Genomic DNA, 14668 nt, shown 5'->3' with positions numbered 1-14668 from the left:
CTGGAGACAGCTGTTTAGGGGCTAGAAGCAGCCACGAAGTTCAATTCACGCCGGATGCCGACCTCGTGGACTTCAACCACTGAAGATTACATCTTCGTCTCTGAATTTGACTTTTACTAGTGTGTGTGTTGCCACGAACCTTTGTGGAAATTTGGAAGTGAACTTTTGTTTGTCTCAGTTAGGAGACTTTTACTAGCATCGTTATTGATTCCTTTCTTTTGTTGTTCAGTCATCAACCTTGTAAGGTTAGATAAATAAAAGTTGTGTTTCTGTAAAATTGCGAATTGTCAGTCACAACACAAGTGGCGATGAGTTGGTGTCTGTGTGTGTTCCTCATGGCGGAAGTTGTATTTCAGAAGCTGGTCCAAAGTGTACATAACTTACTACAAGGTTTTCAACAGTTTTGCAAGAAATCTCAGGATTCACAGGAACGTTTATTTACGGAACTCTTGAAAAACCGCACGGTTCCGCCGCCCCCGCCGTTTCCCACTTTCAACGAGGATGCTGAAGACTGGGAAACATACGAGAAGCGGCTCCAGCAGCATTTTCAAATCCACCAGGTTGTCCAAGAGGCTCCTCGTCGTTCCTACATTTTGTCCTGGAACCAGTTCAAAATGTATGTTCTCTTCACAAAACCCCAACCTCGACTTCCGGGTTCTTTGACTTTCTCCCATATTTATGAGGTTCTCGCGGCTTACTACCAACAACGGTTTCACATGTTAGCTGCCCGTGTTGAATTTTACCAGTGTCGCAAGAAGGCTGGCCAATCCTATCACCAGTGGGTAGCGGAACTGAAAGGTCTCAGCCGGAAATGTCCTTTCAACACACGACTCTCCAAAGAATCCGCGACCACCTCGAAGTCTCTATGGTGGCCAACAAGCGTTTGGAATCCTGGGCAGAAGTGGTGGCCCTCCATGACCACAACACCTCGGAGCCCGTCGCACTGCTGGCGGAGGTCGAAGACGTTGCCGCGGTTCGTTCCAATGACCAGCGCCGACCGTCCTTTTATGCACAGCAGTCGCCCTGTCCATGAATTCGCGCCCTCGGACGGCTCCGCGGGTCCGGCGCAGACCGACAGTGCACGGAGGCATCCGCGCCCTCGCCAACACTGCCAGCGCTGCCCGGGATGCTTTAAGAACCTTGCATGGGAAGACTGCCCTGACATGTGGGCGTATTGTGCAGTATGTACCTGTAACAGACATGTCAGTTCAGTCTGCTGATCTCTGCAGCCCCCTCCTCATCCAGCCAATTACCGTCAGGGCCCTGTACTCGTGGATATCAACAAGGTACAGTCTTCAGGATCGTCCAAGCTGATGATCGACGTTCACGTCAACAGTTGGCCACTGTAAATGCAGGTCAATACCAGAGCAGCGGTCTCACTGATCAACTATTCCTCTTATGCGAAGGTTGGGGCGCTCCCCCTGACACCCACCCTTGGCCCTCCTTATTTTTATAATAAGCAAGCGATCGCCCTCTTGGGTCAGTTCCCAGCTTCCGTCCTGTATAAATCAGCTACCTTCCTTGTGGTCAACAATGCGGGTTGGATGCCTTCCTGGCCTTTGGCTTCGCAATCGACGACTGTGTTTATCTGGTGTCTTCCCAAGTTCCATTTCAGCACTCAATGCCTTGTGCTTGGAATTCCAGGACCTCTCCTCTCTGGGTGTCGGCTGTGATCAAGATTTTCATGTGTTGCTCCAGCTGAAACCATCTGCCCGCCCAAAGTACTTCCAGGCCTGGCAGGTTCCTCACGCTCTCCATCAGCATCTTCAACAAGAAATGGGCCATCTCACCATAGAGGGAGTCGTTACTCTGGTCCGTTACAGTTCGTGGGCGTCACCCTTGGTCGTCCTCAAGAGACCAGATGGGCGTCTTCGAGTTTGTGGCGACTTCAAGGCTACGCTTAACCCTCAGCTACAGGTTAAGACTATCCCCTACCACATCCCAAGGACCTGTTCTCCAAGCTCGCAGGAAGACAATTTTTTTTGAGGATCGGTCTTGCCAAGGCCTACCTCCAAATACCTTCCAATGAGCCTTCTACTCACTTGGCCATCGTCAACACACCGTTTGGGCTGCTCCTGTTGAACCACCTCATGTATGGCATTGCTAGTGCACTGGTCATCTTTCATTGTTCCTGCGCCTGCGGACTGTGGGCCTAAAACGCAACCTTGCTAAATTCTGCATTTTTCAACCTACTATCTCCTACCTAGGTCATATCATTTGCCGTGATTGCATATCACCTACCTCCTCCCACATCGCCGCTATAGCGGCCATTCCTCGTCTGTGTGATGTCCACCAATTGCGGTCTTTCTGGGTAAAATTGCTTACTATCGAAAGTACATTCCCTCCGCCGCCCACATAGCGGCGCCCCTCCATCACCTATGCTGCAAGAACATGCCTTTTCATTGGTCCCCAGACTGTAAATTGGCTTTCCAGATCTTAAAGCGGAGGTTGCACTCTGCGGCATGTCTCATCCCATATAACCCCTCTCTTCCTCTCCTCTTGGCTAAAGATGCCTCCGACTAAGGTGTTGGGGCTGTCCTTTCACACCATCTACCAGATGGATCAGAATGCCCGGTGGCATATATATCTAAATCCCTTACAGATGCCAAATGCCAATATTCCCACATTGAGAAGGAGGCTCTAGCCATCGTGTTTGCCTATACCAAATTAATCCCACAGCTTTACGGTATGTCTTTTCGCTTAATCACTGACCATAAGCCCCTTGTGGCCTTATTTTCCCCATCAGCCCAGTTACTCACGAAGACTTCCCACCACCTGCAGCGAAGGGCCCTATTCCTTTCACATTTTAGGTACACCATCCACTTCCAGCTCACCTCCCAGCACGCCAACGCTGATGCTTTGTCTCAGCTCCCCTCTGTCCAGGTTTCGGCATTCGATTAATCAGACCTCCTAATTTTTCAGGCCGATGACGACATGCAGGATGCGTTAGCTGCATTTCCAGTCACAGCTGAGAGGGTGGCTGCAGCGACGACCACAGATCCACTCCTGCAACTGGTATGCCGCTATGTTCTCTGTGGCTGGTCGATGCTTCCTCCAACTTGCGTCCAGGCTGACCTCTGATTCTTCTTCTCTATCTGCCATCAACTGGTGGCTGTCAATGGGGTGCTCCTCCATGCAGAAATGGACGCCAGTCCACGAGTCATCGTACCAACTTCCCTGCGGTCCTGGATTCTCCATGTCTTACACCAGGGTCACTGAGGTATTACCCAGACAAAAACCCTCACACCTCACCATGTCTTCTGGGTAGACATGACAGCGGACGTGGACCACAGGGTCTGGGGTTGTCAGCAGTGTGCCCAGGCCCTTCCCACACAATGCTAGTCTTTCCAATCCTGGCCGGCCGCTTTCCTTACATGGGAACGCGCCCATGTGGATTTTGCAGGACCCTTCCTTGGCGCTTACTGGTTGCTCATCATGGATGCCTACTCCCACTTCCCTTTCATTTTCTAATGCTCCTCTATCACCACAGAGAATACCATCATGGCCCTGTCAAAAATATTTTCCATTGAAGGTCTTCCGGTCACCTTGGTATCTGACAATGGCCCGCAATTTCACAGTCCAGAATTAGCAAAATTCTGCCACAACAATGGTATCCACCATGTCTTTACCCCTCCTTTCCATCCCTAATCCAATGGAGAGGCCCTGTTCCCACTTTTAAAACTCAGATGAAGATTTACACAGGGGCCTATTTGCCAGCAAACACTCTTACATTATTTCTCAGTACCTACAGGGCCATGCTGGTGGGTGACAAGAGTCCAGCCAATCTGCTCCATGATCGCCAGCCTTGGACCCTACTCCATCTCCTCCTGCCAAGGTTGGCCCTTGCGCCCTGCCCAGCGCTTCTGATATTCATCTGACTCCAAGGTGTGAGCTCATGGTTTCAGGCCCCAGCCCAGCTGGCTTCCAGGGGTCATTATCTGGCCTCATGGTCAACAACAGTTCGACGGATGCCTGGACGACAGGGTGGTTTCCTGTCACCGCAACCAACTGCGTCCTTGTTTCTTCAAGCAGCCACAGCCCGAAACGCCAGCTCCTCTCATTCTCCCATCGCCGGCCCCTTCCTTTGGGTCTATGTTGATGCCCTCTCCTCAGTTGGTGGATGAACTTCCCAGAAAGAGCCAGCAGACTCCAGCTGCTAGCACCATGCTGCTGCATACTCCAGATCCGGGGCAGCTCTGGGACCTTCCCCTGCACCCACTTCCCAGCCCCACTTCAGCGCCGCCTCGGTTGGATGCCGCGGATGTCCCCATGCTGCTTGCCCAGCCTGACATCCCCTCACAACTGCCACTGCTTCGGCGTTCCAGCAGCCTCGAATGAAGGAGGTGCCCTACACTCTGGCGGCTGCGTACTACTGCCTCCTTCAGGGGGACTTTGATGCAGATCAACCTACGGCACCGGACTATATTGGTACTCTCTCCCCCAGGGTCGCCCGCGTCACACCAGCTTTTCCAACGGGGGAGGGATGTTATGCCAGAGCCAAGGTAGCCCCTGAGGGTCAGCAACCCATATTACATCACAGAGGACGCGACTCTCTATGTCCAAGGCGTACCAAAAGCACCATGGTAAAAACCGGCTGTTTACATACAATATAATGGAAACAGACATTCCGAGCACTACTTCCTGCAGGGGGAGCTCGAGCCACGGCCTACAGGAAGTATCACTACACATAAAACTGATTGGCTAGAGACAGCTATTTAGGGTCTAGAACCAGCATCGAAGTTCAGTTCACTCCGGATGCCGACCTCATGGACTTCAACCACTGAAGATTACGTCTTCGTCTCTGAATTGGACTTTTACTAGTATGTGTTTTACCACGAACCTTTGTGGAAATTTGGAAGTGAACTTTTGTTTGTCTCAGTTAGGAGACTTTTACTGGCATCGTTATTGTTACCTTTCTTTTGTTGTTCAGTCATCAACCTTGTAAACTTACATAAATAAAAGTCGTGTTCGTGAGAAACCGCAAATTGTCATTCACAACACACTTGACAGCCATCGCTTGTCGCACTGTGTTACACCTGATGTCTCCCTCCAGCTGGCGCGCCGACAGGAGGACCATGTGGCACGTCTCGTACAGCTTCGAGGTGCCGGTCGCTGGAATAGACTGTGGGGGTCACGCAGACCGCGCCCACAAGGGAATTAACTGTTTGGTAGCATTCCAGGACGTCCCGCGGCCGATGCAGACGCCCCTCCTTGGGCGTTGTTCACGGGTAACCATGTTGACAGCAGTGCGCCCCAGGCTTTCCTCCTTCCAGCTCACGCAGCTAGTCGGGTTGGACCACTGGCTGGCGTCTGCTTGTGCCACAGAAAATGAAGGTGTGCACCGGCACACAGCAGTCAGCACTCGAGGATCCCCCCAAGCTCACTTCTCTCGCGTCACCTCTCGGCGAAGGCGACTATGGCGCGTGGCAGCCATTATTCACTTCTCCCGCAGAGGTAGCCCTGGCCGTCTGCCTGTTGCAGCGTTGTCTACTGTGCCGGCTGACTGGCGGGTTACACCATCCGTTGCTCTTCAATGGTCTTAGCCTCATCCCGTGGCGGCCGGGTTCTCGTCCGACATTCTCGTACCTCCACGAACACTGCCTGTACAGTCCTCACCGAAACCCAGTTGGTACACTATCCACACATTTTACAAAATCTTGTACATAGTTACAGCAGCACATCGGATTCCGAGTCACAAAAAACTACAATATTTACAATATAGATGATACTAAAAACAGAAAAAAGATTAAAATATTTATTCATGGATTACTACCTCGCCTGCCGGTATGGCCGTGCGGTTCTAGGCGCTTCAGTCTGGAACCGCGTGACCGCTACGGTCGCAGGTTCGAATCCCGCCTTGGGCATGGATGTGTGTGATGTCCTTAGGTTATTTAGGTTTAAGTAGTTCTAAGTTCTAGGGGACTGATGACCACAGACGTTAAGTCCCATAGGGCTCAGAGCCATTTGGACCATTACTACCGTATCTACAGATAAAACATAATACAAACCCATGGAACTTAGCAATAGACATGAAAAATTACAAAAATTACTTTAATATCTAACAGTAGATGGGGGTACTCCTTACTAATTACTTTATATGTAACTTCGCATGCCTTAGACTCTAATTGTAGTTAAAAACTATCTTCCAACAACTTTTATAGCCTAAACATTCAGGTATTCACGGTGGTAAACATAAACGGAGCCCAAATCTAACATGCAAAACTAAATGATAAAGCCCGACATGCAACAGTAAATCTAAAAACCTAGTCTTCCTATGTGGTGGCTGCATCTGGGGGATCTGTGAACATTTTAAAGACAAGCACAGCGGAGCACATTAACAAAACAAAGGGGCAACACAAAAAAGACAGTGAATACCGGCAGCACGACCTGCATGAAGAGAAATAAAATTTCGATACTTATGTGTCCATCTGACCCGACCTGTGACATCTGAGTAGCGAAATGCCGTTTCCCCCGTCTCGCCGAGATACTGATGTTCCGACAGCAGTTCTTCTCCGATTCTCCAGGTTTCTATGATTGTGATTAGATATTCCTGTAACCTCGAGGACGAAATGCGTACCAGACACTGAAACTCCACATGGAAAGCCGTACCAACGACCAGAAGTGTGCGGTTGTACCAAGAACCAAGAAATGAAACGTAACTAATATGCATGAGACATACGCAGTCCAGTCCCGTGTCTCGGTTTTGTTGTTGGGATGCGAATCACTATTCTCCACTATCTTTTCTCCACGATGAGGTTGCACACAAGCACTTATTTAAACTTGGAAGTGACTCAAACCTCTCACAACACGAAAGTATGACCCAGCGCACAGCGGCGAGGGCGGACTCGGTGGCCTCCTTAGCATTTCATGAATCCGAATTCAGCACACGCAACTCAGGCGTGGGTAAGCACACTCGAGAAAACACCACCAAAAAGTGACGCAACGCTCAAGGGCGTGCCCATACACACTCGAAACTGATCAGGAGGTAGTTGCATCGCAACGAGTGTGTGCCCCACTCACTGTCGTTAGCGTTCGTAAGAGTGGTAAGCACCCCACAACACCATCAGAGACACAAGACCGACCCAGGTTTCACACATGCCAGATGAGGATTCCCCCGTCTAGGACGCAAAGGCCGATATCACCCATGTATCAGTCATGGCCCATGAAAGAGAATGCCTTCGCCCAAACACCAATACGTACCACTTATAATTATGGTTCAAAATGGTTCAAATGGCTCTGAGCACTATGGGACTTAACATATGAGGTCATCAGTCCCTTAGAACTCAGAACTAATTAAACCTAACCAACCTAAGAACAGCACACACATCCATGCCCGAGGCAGGATTCGAACCCGCGACCGTATTGGTCGCGCGGTTTCTAGACTGAAGCGCCTAGAACCGCTCGGCCACAACGGCCGGCTATAATTATGACGTTCGCATTCTAGATCAGTGCTCAATGAGAAAAGCAGTCACGGAACAATAAGCAAACGAAAAGACACAACTTTAAGATGGATGTGACGCTGAAAAACGACAAAGATAAAATGCAGTAGTCAGACACAAATGCCCATTACAACCTTGGTTTCACTCAATCCATATAGCCAAAAATAAACCCTATGTAACATCTAATGTTTACACAGTTACATTTACAAAACATAGAAAAACAATACCTAAAACTTCTACTACTAAACGAATGTGTGATACACTACGAACACCCTATTCTATGAAGTGCTTCATGTGACAAACGTAGTGAAGGCCGACCGACCTTTTCGTCTTCAATGATTCCAATTTCAGGGCGTTCTCGTGAGCGATTCTGCACACTCGGAGACTGCGAATCTCTTCCGCACTCCCCTGGCGTCAATTTCGTAGAAGCCTATGGTTGTGTGTGTTGTGAAAGGGATTGTGTGGACGAATCTCAACCGCCACCCCTACACGCTGATTACCGTCTGGACCGCGCCAACCTCCAGAAGCTTGCTGGTTCTGTTCCTCCTCCCGCCAGTTACGATCGTAGTGCCGCGCACTATCCCCTACTCGACTCTGGTACCCATAAGTTCTGCGGTCGAGTTGATGTTCTCTTACCTCTGTCGCTCCCTGCGAACCGTGGCGCTGAGTGCGCCAATCCTTGTCCTTACGCAGTTGCTGGTTGTTGTTGTCATTGCTTCTGTTTATTCCTTACATTCTGCCTCTCATAAATCAATTCCAGCTCGCTGAGTAGACATTTGAAAGTTTCAGTGTTGTGTCCGCGCGTACCGACGAGTGCCTGTGGTACTGCACGGGGAGTTTCGAGAAACAGAAACGAATGATTCCCGACGGGCTGCAGGGTGCGTCCAAGAATTTGTTCTTCTTTAATAACACCTCGGACATTTTTACCGGTCCTTTGTATCCCGAGGAATCGAGTTCAGGCCACATCATAAGCTCTTGGTTTGCTCTTTCCTGCATTTCTCGTGGCCAATAGGTAGCGAGAAATGCTTCCTTGAACTATTCGAATGTGCTGCACTTTGCCGCGACATCTCGCACTTTTTCGGCGGCCTTGCCCTCAATATGCGCACAGGTAAATTCCAGCTTCGCACCGAGGGGCCATGAAGATGGTAACGACCGGGTGAACTGTCCAATCCAAATTTTAGGATATAAGCCGCCGCAATTTTAAACTAAAATTTTGAAATTTTAGGACGGACAGAAAATGCTTCTGGTCGAACGTAGGTTCGATCCTGACACTAAAGAATCTGTCAGATTCCGTCACGGGAATTTGGTCCAGGTGATGGGACACCTCGTGCCCTCTGTGGCCGTCGCATCTACCACAATTCTCCAGTACTGTGTCCGGCGTATTCCTACCCATCGGATGAGAGGTATCGCGTGAGTGAGCACAACACCCGGCAGAAGACATGGCTTGTGTCTCACTGCTCTGTGAACCACCCGATGGCATCACTCGTGCCGTTGAAGTTTCACAGCTACGTAACTGTTCCGCCGCGCAAGTTCCCTAAGTCTTCATCTGCAGCTTTGCCTCTACTTGAGCCACTCGATCGCTTACTTTGGCAATATTCTCCATGTTGGCAGTCACTTCCTTATGTCCCTGTGCCAAAGCCTTCGAACTTTTGTTTGCCATGGAGCTCGCACGTTTTGCTCGGATGTCAGCAGCAAGAGCAATCTTCTTCGCACCTGCTGCCTCTATTCGAGCAAGGCGACCATCTTTCTTTTCCACCGTCACGAGTTGGCGTACATCACAAATTTTTCCCCAAACTCGTCCATGCGTGAGCTAATCCGCTCCTTTAATGCGATCTCCTCATGCTCTCTTTTTCGTTTCAATTATTCTGCCTCCTCCTTTCGTTTTCTTTCTAACTCTTCTGCCACCTCCCTTCGTTTTCTTTCTAAATCTTCTGCCTCTTGCTTTAATTTTCTTTCTAATTCTTCTACCTCTTCCTTTCGTTTTGTTTCTAATTCATCCATCTGCTTCTTAAGCTGAACTAGGAGAGCGATGACTTAATCAGGTTCTGGTTTATCATGAGTGCCAGTCATCGGTGAAGCAACCCGTGATTCACAAGCGCTGCTGCATTGGCGTCATACCGTGTGTCTGTCTTCTATATCCCTTTCCGTTCCGAAATTCAGCTCGTGACTAATACGCCTAAATGGCCACGGTCGTCTCCATCATCAGACTCATCACCACTGTTAATTCCCTGTTCCGATCCCGCATCATCTATCGGTACCAAATGCCTACCATACGTGTTTGGGCCTGACTGCTCCATGGGAAATTTGTCCAACACGTCACCAGAAGGGTTGACGTCACCGTTATTAGCGTGTTCCATCGTATTTCCCGGGTCTGCTAGACTTTATCCAGGAAGTAACTTCGCATTACTCTTCGTCAACATTCACGACAAGAGAGGTTAAAAAATGAGAAATTATTTTGCATGACCCGAAAGAGAACAAAAAAAAAGGATTACAAAACAAAAACTTCACGTATGTAAGAACACCTAATGACATCTGATCTCAAACATTCTAAACAAAAACACACAATTACTCCACCAAGAAGAGTCTCTGTAACGCAGGTAGCAACGCTGAACTGCCAAATTTGTAGATGTGGTACAGAACGCACAAAAACAATACTTGACCAGAAGTAAATATGTTATATAGTAAAACAGAAATTTTTTCCTACATTCGCGCCAGCTTTAAGTACTACTGCGAAACCAAGCAAAACGGAGTGAAACACAAAAAGAAGAACACGAATGTAATTACGTATTCATTACTGTCATCAGAGGAAACGGAGGGAAAATTTGTTCACTGGAGGGTCGCCACAAAAACAATACTTGACCAGAAGTAAATATGTTATATAGTAAAACAGAAATTTTTTCCTACATTCGCGCCAGCTTTAAGTACTACTGCGAAACCAAGCAAAACGGAGTGAAACACAAAAAGAAGAACACGAATGTAATTACGTATTCATTACTGTCATCAGAGGAAACGGAGGGAAAATTTGTTCACTGGAGAGTCGCCAATATGCAAGATAGCCTATGATGGCGGCAGTTCTCCGTCTGCCAAACGACTAAAAAGTCGTAACCACCATACCCAAATGGCTCTGAGCACTATGGGACTTAACTTCCAAGGTCATCAGTCTCCTAGAACTTAGAACTACTTAAACCTAACTAACCTAAAGACATCACACACATCCATGCCCGAGGCAGGACTCGAACCTGCGACCGTAACGGTCGCGCGGTTCCAGACTGTAGCGCCTAGAACCGCTCGGCCACTACGGCCGGTTAAACCACCATACCCAAGAGATGCCACATTTATCGATAGCGCAAGGAAATGTGACATTAAACAGTGGCCCCTGTGGGGATCACCACTGAGTTGGCTAACTACACATAAAATTACGGAGCTTGATATCCAAGAACTTTTTCTTCCTTCACAGAGTCTTACGGTTTAGTATACTTCTGAGGTGCATGGTTACACTGATGAAATGACAATATTTCGTATCATTGATATTTTAATCGATTTTAGAAGTAATTTACGTATCATAGAATAAAATTGCACCATTGATGATATGGTAACTATTAGAAGCCAGTGGGAGTTAAGCGTAACTCAGTTGTTTGTAACAGATATGTAAGATTTTTACCTTTCCATCCTGACTATATAGATGTTTCCATAAATAATTCATTGCACCATTTGATTACAGTTTTCAGTACGTTTCCTTTCTCAGAGATCAAACGTACGCTGAGCTGACAAACGTCATGGGATAGCGACGCGCACGCTTACGGGTGGCGTTATTATCGCGTACAAAAGGTATAAAAGGCAAAGCATGGCGGAGTGTGATCTGTATTCAGATGATTCATGTGAAAAGGTTTGTGACATGGTTCAAATGGCTGTGAGCACTTTGGGACTTAACATCTGACGGCATCAATCCCCTAGAACTTAGAACTACTTAAACCTAACTAACCTAAGGACATCACACACATCCATGCCCGAGGCAGGATTCGAACCTGCGACCGTAGCGGTCGCGCGGTTCCAGACTGAAGCTCCTAGAACCTCTCGGCCACTCCGGTCGGCGTTTACGACAGGATTATGCCCACACGACGGGAATTAACAGACTTTTAACGCGCAATGGTAATTGGAGCTAGATGTATGGGACATCCCATTTCAGAAATCGTTAGGCAATTCAATATTCCGAGCTCTTCGGAGCCAAGAGTGTGTCGAGATACCAAAATTTCAGGCAATACCTATCAACACGGACAGCGCACCGGCCTGCGGCCTTCACAAACGGCCAAGAGCAGCGACGTTTGCGTAGAGTTGTCAGTGCGGACAGACAAGCAACACTGCGTGAAATAACCACGGAAATCAAGGTGGGACGTACGACGAACGTATCCGTTAGTACAGTGCGAGGAGATTAGACATGTTGGATTCGACAGCTCTGGGAGGGGGGAGGGGAGAGGACGGAAACCAGTAGATGTGATGTACAAACAATCACATGATTACAATTTCAGAAAAATTGGATGATTTATCCTAGAGGAAGACCTTCACGAACTGTCCAAGTCAATAACGCACTGGTCCACCTCTAACCCTTACGTAAGCAATTATTTGGCTTGGTACTGATTGACAGAGATGTTGAATTCCTTCTAAGGGATATCGTGCAAAATTTTGTCCCGTTGACGCGTTAGATCGTCAAAATCTCGACCTGGTTGGAGGACCCTGCCCATGATGCTCCACACGTTCTCAGTTTGGGAGAGATCTGGCGAACCTGCTGCTCAAGATAGGTTCCGGCAAGCACGAAAACAGGCATTAGGAACTCTCGCCGTGTGCATACGGGAATTAACTCGCTGAAATGTAAGCCCAGGATGTACTGCCATGAAGGCAACAAAACTGGGTGTAGAATATCGTCGACTTATTATGGTGTTGTAAGATTTCCACAGATGACAACCAAAAAACTATGAAAAAATAAATGACATGCCAGACCGTCTTTCCTGGTTGTCGTGCTGTCCGAAGGCGACATTCAGGTTGGTATCCCGCTGCTGTCTGTGGCATCTCCAGACACGTCTTCAGTCTGGAATCTCATCGAGTAAGGTAGAATTGTCATCAGCGATGAGTTCCATTTCAAAGTGAGCCTCAATGACCAGCAAAGACGTATCTAGAGACACTCCAGACGGCGGTGGGTACCAACCTGACAATCGCCCACCATAAGGCCCGACGTCCGGGAGTGATTCTCTGGGACGCCACTTTTTTTCATAGCGGGATTCCTGTGGTCGTCGTCCGTGGCACCCTTACAGTACGATATTCTTCGCCCCGATCTGTTGGCTTTCATGGCAAGCCGTCCTGGGCTTACATCTCAGAAAGATAATGGCCGCTGCTTGTCTTTGTGCTTGCCAAACTCTGCCTTGGCCAGTGAAGTCGCCGGATCTCCTCCCGAATGAGAACGTGTCTACATCTACGCCATACTCCGCAAGCCGCCTAATAGTGGCATTGTGGGCAGGCAGGTCAGGACCCTTCTACCAGTTCGGGATTTTGACAATCTGGACAGAATTTGGCACTATATCCCTCAGGACATCCACTGACTCGAACAATCAATGTCAGTCCGAATAACTAGTTGCATAAGGGCCAGAGGTGCACCAACGCGTTACTGATTTCTTCAGTTTGTGAAACTCTTTCTCTAGAATAAATCATCCAATTCCGAAATTGTAATTGTTTGTTTCTCTGCACTTGCACTATCCTACCCAAAACGTATTCGAACGACCCAAATTATGTTTCGCCTGATATGCTTGCAGCCTACATGACGTAGCCTAACTGTCTCCAAATCCTCTAATTTCTTTGCAGTACAGTCGCTTGACAATACAAAAAGGGTACCACAGGAGATCACTATAGTCCGGTCCACGAACAATAGGGGCTCGAGACAGCGACAGCAGCAAGCGCATACACGTGCTCTGTGCTTGAAAAAAGCGTGTAAACTGCAAATTATATCTCCCGCTTGCTTGTGCAGAATTTGTCGCTTACCACCACCATCAGCCGTGCCAACCCGCAAAAAATGGAATAAAAACTCACTAAATAGGTCGTTAAAATTGCGTTTAATGCTCGCAGACCGCTGAGAACACTACTAAACGCTCATTCGCTGCCATAGAATGCGTGACGTAGATCCGCAGAACGAACCTAAATACATGACTCCAGCTATACAGAACATTGTTCAAATGTTTTTGAATTCCTAAGGGACCAAACTGCTTAGGCCATAGGTTCCTAGACTTACACACTACTTAAACTAACCTATGCTAAGAATAACACGCACACCCATGCCCGAGGGAGAACTCGAACCTCTGGCGGGAGGAAAACATTGTTCAACACCACGATATTGTAAATGCGGAAACGCGTCATTATAGATGAGACAGTCCTTAACCCTTGTAAACTCAATTTTATTACAGTAAGTGATATTTCAAAATAACTACCACACTCATTAGAATTTGAGTTAACTAACACCGTCACGCAAAGCCTTCCAGCAATCTTTAGGCAAGATGAAATATTTGTATCAACAAGAGATTTTGGGACAGTATCTGGACTCCCAAAGTTGTATTACAATTCGACCTATTTTTGCTTTTTTAAAGGTTTTCCCGTACCTGTGAAATGTCGTTGCTGAAGCGAGTGGTTGGTTGTAAACTGGATGTTGGACTAACCAGTTAAATACAATGCGATTAACAGTGGTAAGCGCTCTATGGAAACCTCAAAATTAAGATTGCATCACCAGTATCGTCTCTGTACTCATGATTGAGCAATTACTTGTGCACATTTTCGAACTTTTAAGAACATTACGAACTTTTTTGCTCTCTTTATGGATTTAAAAAAAGCACCTACAGTCTTTGTAACTAAAAAAAGCTTTCGTGCCTGACCGAGACTCAATTACAGAAATGTTTCTCATTGAAGAGAAGGACTAAATGGCCGGGTGTGCTGGAGTTTTCACCAGTATCAGTTAGCAGACCTGAACTTGAAAATGTTTGTGCTCTGCTTGGAATCCTGTCAACACACTTATCTCCCGTTCAACCAACCACGAAAAAGTTTTTTGCCTGACCGGGAATCGAACACGGCACCTACCACCGTTGGTATCTTTTCACGAGTTGTTTTCTCACCAGCTGTTAAATGTGAGCATCTTTGACTAGAAATAACGTTACCTATCACTGTTGTTGCCAACACATGAAGAGACATTAAAAACG

Source organism: Schistocerca serialis, chromosome 1 (assembly GCF_023864345.2).
Source record: "Schistocerca serialis cubense isolate TAMUIC-IGC-003099 chromosome 1, iqSchSeri2.2, whole genome shotgun sequence".
NCBI classification, from domain to species: Eukaryota; Metazoa; Arthropoda; class Insecta; order Orthoptera; family Acrididae; genus Schistocerca; species Schistocerca serialis.
Note: the sequence above shows the minus strand (reverse complement) of the source record.